This window comes from Sciurus carolinensis, chromosome 9 (genome assembly GCF_902686445.1).
Source record: "Sciurus carolinensis chromosome 9, mSciCar1.2, whole genome shotgun sequence".
Lineage (NCBI taxonomy): Eukaryota > Metazoa > Chordata > Mammalia > Rodentia > Sciuridae > Sciurus > Sciurus carolinensis.
In genome coordinates this window covers 60,173,292-60,180,333 of record NC_062221.1, presented here as the reverse complement: position 1 = coordinate 60,180,333, position 7,042 = coordinate 60,173,292, and the positions used below count along the sequence as shown (strand labels likewise).

At 38.7% G+C, this 7,042-nt stretch overlaps 1 non-coding gene across 1 annotated transcript; it reads left to right on the top strand.

Moving 5' to 3' along the window:
* The first annotated feature begins 6,090 nt into the window (after positions 1-6,090).
* LOC124993870 (U6 spliceosomal RNA) lies at positions 6,091-6,197 on the top strand. The gene has a single exon (XR_007110384.1). It is a non-coding gene; the product is annotated as a U6 spliceosomal RNA (small nuclear RNA).
* The last annotated feature ends 845 nt before the right edge of the window (positions 6,198-7,042 follow it).

Sequence of the window (7,042 nt, the reverse complement as noted above, 5' to 3'; positions counted from 1 at the left end):
AGAAGTCAGTGTATTAGTTGGGCTTCTCAAGAAGCAGTTCCAAGATGAAATTAATTAAATTAAAGGAAACACCCTTGTAGTCAAAATTTGTTAAAAACCAGAGAAGGAATGAGACAAGGAGTAAACCTTTATAAACTATGGAATGTGGTTAATAATTATATGTTGTTGGTTCTTCAGCCGTAACATATATACTGCACTGGAGGGAACTGTTGGTGGGGGTGCTGTGCTTTTGGGTGGAATTTAAATGTGAATTCTGTGGTTTTCACTCATTTTTCCTGAGGCCTACAATCACCCTAAAAATGGAATTCCCTATATATTATAAAAAGAAAGCAATTAGTAACTAATTTCCTTTTATCTTGGAGTGCTACAGGTAAGGCAGGAAAACTATTCGCCTATCTGCCTACTTACCTATCCTCTATTTATCTATTTATCTGTCAAATTATGATTTGTGTTATAACAGAGGAATAAAGAAAATTCAGTGTGAATCCAGAAAAAAATTGGTAGGGAACTGGAGAAGTTTGTGATTGAGGGGACCAGAACACAGTACAGGTCTGGCCCAAAATGAAGGAACGAGAGAGAGAAGATTGGGCTAGAGCATCCTGGGCTGTCTGCCTGTAAGGAAGTCTGGATAAAATTTTTGAGAGCCCTTGAACCAAATTATTGACCAAGAGTTTCCTGACTCCAGTAAATAGGTCAGCCTAGTGTCTCTACCACTACACTCAGTCAGGTCAGCCTACGAAGAAATGGCTTCAGTCCCATCAAAGAAATGGATCTCAAAGCCAGCAGCTTGAGCTGTCAATCATATTCCCTATAGGACTAAGAGATGAATTCTCAAGGCCACCTCGACTAGTTAGGTAAAGTTGAAATTCAACTTTGCACAATCCTAATGCCAGAGACTTTTCCATTTATTTATTATATTTTTCATGACCTTTGAATGTTCTTTTGATTTTTGTATCAAATACATTTTTTCAACATTTAAAAATCAAAATTAGCAATTCTTAATTGCTTTCAACATATGCTTCGACATTCTTCCCTTTTAAGACTGAGTACATCATTTTCAATATGCTTAAGATGCTAAATAATTTAATTAATTCAATCCAACATTTATTATGAAATTCACATCATTATAAATCATGATTTTTAAACCTCAAGCAAAGCTCTTGTGTAAAAAAGTTTTATTATTTCACAACCAGACTTTGGGTCAATTTGAATACCTTTATGTAGGGAATAAAATGAATCATGTCTCAAGAACCGGTTCCTTTTAAACCAAACCTGCAAATATTTCTACTAGATTCTACTGGATTCTTAGAACCTCCATGAAGTATTGGGTACTTTGATGTGGGAGATGACTAACTGCTCTGCCATGCCTTGTCCTGACCTGCCCATCAATTCCTCACTATCCCAGTTTGTTCAACTAGGTCATCCCTTCAGAGTTTGGTGAACCTATTGTTGTGTACCAAAAGATCCTCAAACCCAATGGCTGTAACACCAATCAATTGCTGCAGTTTCCATGCTTGTGGGCAGACTGGGCTGATTTAAGCTGATCTAGGCTGACTTGCTTTCATGCCTGCAGGTCAGCAGGCGGCTCTGCTTGACTGGGGGAGCACAGCTGGAAAGGCTGCCTTCCACCCATCTCTCATACTCCTGGATGCCAGGCTCATGGTGGTAGCCAAAGTGCATGTGTTTAAAACGGAGGCATGAACTGCTTGCATATAGGACTGTCGCTTCAACCTTGTGTCACTGGTCACAGCAGTCACGTGGTTACACTATTTGCATTTGCAAGTTAAGGGTTAGGAAATTATTCTATATTCCTTTTGTGGAGAAAAAAAAAAAAAAAAAAAAAAAACAGTCAAGTCACATAGCAAATAATGTAGCCTTAGAAAAAATAAAACCTTGAGGTTATTGGTGAAAAATACCAGAAACGGGAGTCTGATTTTACTATTGTTTTTCATCTACTTCAAATCAAGTTGTTAAATACGTGTTGACACCATTTTGCACAAGACACTTTGCTTGGCTATGGGAAAACCACTTCCATTATAAAGGGAGAGACAGAAATGAAAGCATTTTACTTTTTCCTTCTGGTCTGACTCCCTCTTTTCCGTCCAGTGCCAGGGGCATTTGTTTTTTCTCATTCTACTCTATCTCCCTAGGCAATAGCTTTCATAAATAAAACAAAATTTAAAAGAAACTTTAAATGAAACAAAATGATGTGTGTGTGTGTGTGTGTGTGTGTGTGTGTGTCTTTGGAAGATAGTTCTCACAAAGACACACATTCAATCACATACACACACACCCCACTCATGGCTCCACAGCATGCCAGCTGCATCCTACACTACTTTCCCCACTCCTTTGGTTCCTTATACTCCAGTCACACTCACTTTTTTCTTATTTTTGATTTTCAGGTGCCAGGGATTGAACCCAGGTGAGTACTACTACTGAGATATATCCCCAACCCTTTTTTATTTTTAATTTGAGACAAGGCCTTGCTAAGTTGCTGAGACTGGGCTGAAACTTTTCCATCCTCCTTCCTCAGCCTCCCCTGTTGCTGGGATTACAGGCATGTGTCACCATGCCCAGCCTGGCCTTTTTTCTGACCATACAAATTTCTAGGTCATGCCTGCCTCTAGGTGTTTGTACATTGACAACCATGAGGTAAGCTCCTCATCTTATGGAAGTCTCAGTTTACTTGGTGTCTCCTCAGAGAAATCTACTCTTACGATCCAGATCGAAGAAGGCAATCTCTACCAATCATTCTCTTTCAGATCACCCCTATCGTCTACTCAGCATTTATTCCAGATAGGAATTATGCTACATAATTTGTTTATTGTCTGTCCCTCCTGTCAAGAATGCATTTCCATGAAAACAGGAACTTTGCCCATCACAGCTGTGCCCTTGATGACTATAATAGTGACTGACACGTGGTGGGCACTCATAAATATTTGGTGAGTAATGAACAAATATTTCAGTTTTCTGATAGTTTAGTCCACACCTTTCTTTTGAGTACTACACCATTACATCCATTTGCAATTAGATGTTCCACAGGCACATCAAATTTTCCCTTTCTTTTGTCCAGCGCTCTCTTGCTGTAAATGTTAGAACTTCCATCCAGACATTCAGGTCAGAAGCTGGAAGTTTTCTTGACTCCCCCCTATTCACTGATTCTTCACATCACAATTATTAACGAATGTTATTAATTGTACTCTAACACTATTCGTGGGAACCATTCACACTTTTCCATCTCTCCTGCCACCATCACCACTGGTGCAGTAGTTTCCTACATGGCTTCCCTACCAATCCAGCTCTGCTGCATGTTGACCTTTGACCTTGAATGCATTTCTTAACTTCACAATGCCTATGTCACCACCTCTCAACTGGGTGGACCTCTGAAGTTCACTGTACTAGGTTAAATGGCGACTTCAAAATCTCTGTCTCCCCAGGATCTTCAATGGGACATTATTTGAAAATAGCACCTTTCCAGATGAAATAAATTAAGGTGAGGTTATACTGGATGAGAGTAGCCCTGAAGTCATGACTGGCATCTTTGTAAAAGGGAAATGTGCTGCAGAGGCAATGACAGGGAGAAGAAGATGTGATAGTCAGGAAAATGTCATGCGAAGATAAAGCAGAGGCTGGAATGGTGTACCTACAAGGCAAGGAGTGCCAAGATTGCTGGCAACCCCGAGAAGCAAAGAAAAGGCACGGACAGAGTCTGTCCTGAAGTCTTCATGGCGCACACGGCCTGCTGATTTCAGCCTTGTAGGCTTCAGATTTGTCAGAGACTAGATTTCTTTTATTATAAGACACTCATTTTGTGGTAATTTGTTGTAAGCAGCCCTAGGAAACTAACACAGTTGTTGTGAGGCTTAACTAGGGCACTTTATGTAAAGAATTCATAGTTGTTTCTGAGGTAAATGTGAAATAAAAATTTATTAATTTCATTTTCATTATCATTATGAATTCAAATTAAAACACTTAAAATGCAAACCTTTCAGGGGCTTTTTAATGTGCATAGGATAGAGTCCAAAACTTTAAGATGGCTCAAAATGTACTGTAAAAAAAAAATCTGGCCACACACTCACCTCTCTATACTTCTTTTTCCTTCGTTATCTCTTCCCCTGCTAAACAGAACTTTTTTTTCAAATCCTTGTTCTCTCCAATATCAAGATACTCTAGGTGATGTTTTCTTGTTCTAGAGCATTCTTCCTTTTTTATTCACAGGTAATTCCTGTTTTTGAAGGTCCAGTGTAAGTCCTCCTTGAAAGGTTCTCTTTCTGATTGGAAAGGATCTCTCTGTCTTAATCCCTTGGTACTTTCACTCTGTCTTCAGCTACTTTGATCACACTTGTGAAGTCTCATGTATATTCTCAGTTACACTGTGAACCCTAAAGGTACTGTTCTTGCCTGCCCCATTTTTTGTGTTTGTCCTGGTGGCTGGCATACAGTCAAAACTAATTCAACAGATATACATTGCATAAACAAATGAAGAAGTTTATTTGAATGAAGTACAATAAATGTAGAATCCTGACTTGATAGGAAAACAGATGGATATGCTGGCAGGTCACCTGAGACAAACTAAGAGTCAAAATGTTATGGGAAGGAAAGTCAGTAAAGTGAGTTCATTTCAACCCTGTCGTATATTAAATAAATGAGTAGCCAGAAGCCAATGAGGTAAAGCTGATCAGTCATCAATGGAAAACTAAAACCAAAATTCCTTTTCTTCTCCAAGGAGTAACTCCATGGCATTATGTTGCTTATACTAAAAGGAGACAGCCAGGATGTTGAAAGAAAAAGAAAAAGAAACAACACACACACACACACACACACACACACAAAAAAAAAAAATGGACCTGGGGAAAACACTAGACTTGTGTACACAAGACAAAAATAAGAGAGATGGGATGGGGTGCATTTACAAAGGAGTCCAGCATTGCCAAAGAGTGATTCAAACTGATGGGAAGGAACTCAAATTCCTTAAGTGCAGTGAGAGAATGTGTAACTAAGGGAGGAGAAATCAAATTCCTGAAGTGCAGCAAGTGTGTGATCTAGGGAGAAGAGAAATTTCCTTAATTGAGATGTACCACAGAAGGAACACAGAGTTTTTGAAAGACCTGTTATGTACCCACTCAAGCCCAAATCCTTCCTGTCTGACCCAAGGAGCCCTTGCCTACTCTCTATCTTTGATTGACATCAAAGGTGGTAAGACAACAAGAACCAGGAACTAAAAATGCAGCCTAACACAGATAACAGCAGAAGCTCTGTGTATCAGGGTGGAGAGGGCATCTTTAGATTCTTTCCTTGCTTAAATCAACACATTCCAGCATCAGCTGTAGGGTTGGAGTAGCTGTTCTTCCATGAACTCTGACTATTTTCTGAGTTATTCCCTCTGCTCACATTTCTAGGTAAATAAAATTATTTCTACTCACTCATCCAAACTGAAAACTCTGAACTAGCTGACCCTCCTCTGCCGACATTCAATCAGCCTCCAGGTCCCAACCACATCTGCAGCCTGGATAGGAACAGCGCCTCCCAGCATGGACCCAGCTGCCTTTTACAACCCTCTCCAGACACTTCCCCTCATATATCCTACATCCTTGCCACCCTGTTCTCTACCATCATTAGCCATTTCTTACATTTTCACACCCTTGCTCTTATTCATTTACAGAAGACTAGGCATAACTTCATTCTTTAATTCTGAATATTTTGCCAAAATAAAAATTGGGGCAAAAACTATACATTCACATATAATTTTTATAACTAATTTGAATATATTTTCACAGGTGTGCACATACACATGTAGAATGCACAATATGTAACACAGTATGTACCACTTATGATTATGAAGTCTATATGCTGAAGATACTTTGTTACTTCACAATACTGCTATGAAAATGAAAATGAGTTAGAAATTTATATGTACCTTAATTCTGTCACATGTTCCTGACTGCTTGAATTATATTTAATAGTAATTTATTTGTAGTACCTCTAATAGTGGTAATGAATATGATTAAGATCATGAAAGACAGAGCCTGTGAGATGTGTGACTAAATATCCATGTCCAACTCTTCTGTTAATTTTAAGAAATTACTTACAGTGCTCGCTTCGGCAGCACATATACTAAAATTGGAACGATACAGAGAAGATTTGCATGGCCCCTGCGCAAGGATGACACGCAAATTCGTGAAGCGTTCCATATTTTTAAATAATAACAGAAAATTTCCCATATCTGAAGAATGAAATGGAAAACCAAGTACAAGAGGCTTATAGAACTCCAAACATACAAAATTACAACAGACCCACACCAAGGCACATTATTATGAAAATACCTAACATACAAAATAAAGACAGAATTTTAAAGGCCGCGAGAGAAAAAAATCAAATTACATTCAGAGGGAAACCAATAAGAATATCAGCAGATTTTTCAATCCAGACCCTAAAAGCCAGAAGGGCCTGGAACAACATATACCAAGCCCTGAAAGAAAACGGATGCCAACCAAGAATCTTATACCCAGCAAAACTTACCTTCAAATTTGACGATGAAATAAGATCCTTCCATGATAAACAAAAGCTAAAGGAATTTACAAAAAGAAAGCCAGCATTACAGAACATTCTCAGCAAAATATTCCATGAGGAAGAGATGAAAAACAACGATGCAAATCAGCAACAGGAGGCGCTAGCCTAAAGGAATAGCCAAATAAAGGAGAAACCAAATCATGTCAAAAACAAATATGAGTCAATTGACTGGGAATACAAATCATATCACAATAATAACCCTGAATGTGAATGGCCTGAATTCATCAATCAAAAGACACAGACTGGCAGATTGGATTAAAAAGAAAAATCCAACAATATGCTGCCTGCAAGAGACTCATCTCATAGAAAGAGACACCCATAGACTAAAGGTGAAAGGATGGGGAAAAACATACCATGCACACGGACACAGCAAAAAAGCTGGAGTATCCATCCTCATCTCAGATAATGTGGACTTCAAACCAAAACTAGTCAGAAGGGATAAAGAAGGACATTACATGCTGCTTAAGGGAAG